Here is a 1,111-nt window from a genome sequence, read left to right on the forward strand (position 1 = left end):
ACCAGAAAGGATCATTTTCCTTTACCATTCATAAACCAGATGTTAAAAAGATTAGCAGGTCATGAATACTACTGCTTCCTGGATGGATATTCAGGTTATAATCAAATTGCAGTAAATCCAAAAGATCAAGAGAAAACAGCATTCACATGTCCATCTGGAGTATTTGCATACAGAAGGATGCCATTTGGCCTGTGCAATGCACCTGTAACCTTTCAGAGGTGCATGCTCTCAATTTTCTCTGATATGGTGGAAAAATTCCTAGAAGTCTTCATGGATGACTTTTCAGTATTTGGAGACTCATTCAGCTCCTGTCTTGATCATCTAGCACTTGTTCTAAAGAGATGCCAAGAGACTAACCTGGTTTTAAACTGGGAAAAATGTTACTTTATGGTGATTGAAGCAATTGTCCTTGGGCACAAAATCTCGAACAAGGGAATAGAGGTGGATCAAGCTAAGGTAGAGGTGATTGAAAAATTACCACCACCTGCCAATGTTAAGGCAATCAGAAGCTTTTTGGGACATGCAGGATTCTATAGGAGGTTTATAAAGGATTTTTCAAAAATCGCCAAACCTCTAAGCAACCTGCTAGCTGCTGACACGCCATTTGTCTTTGATAAGGAGTGTCTACAGGCATTTGAGACTCTGAAAGCCAAATTGGTCACAGCACCAATCATCTCTGCACCAAACTGGACACTGCCATTTGAACTAATGTGTGATGCCAGTGACCATGCCATTGGTGCAGTGTTAGGACAAAGGCATGACAAGCTTCTGCACGTCATTTACCATGCCAGCCGTGTTCTAAATGACACACAGAAGAATTACACAACCACAGAAAAAGAGCTACTTGCAGTGGTTTACGCCATTGACAAATTCAGATCTTATTTAGTAGGATCAAAAGTGATTGTGTACACTGATCATGCTGCTCTTAAATATCTACTCACAAAGCAGGATTCAAAACCCAGACTTATAAGATGGGTGTTGCTTCTGCAAGAGTTTGATATAGAAATAAGAGACAGAAAAGGGACAGAAAACCAAGTAGCAGATCACCTGTCCCGAATAGAACCAGTAGAAGGGGCGTCCCTCCCTCTTACTGAGATCTCTGAAACCTTTC

This window comes from Arachis duranensis, chromosome 3, assembly GCF_000817695.3.
Source record: "Arachis duranensis cultivar V14167 chromosome 3, aradu.V14167.gnm2.J7QH, whole genome shotgun sequence".
In the NCBI taxonomy this organism is placed as follows: domain Eukaryota; kingdom Viridiplantae; phylum Streptophyta; class Magnoliopsida; order Fabales; family Fabaceae; genus Arachis; species Arachis duranensis.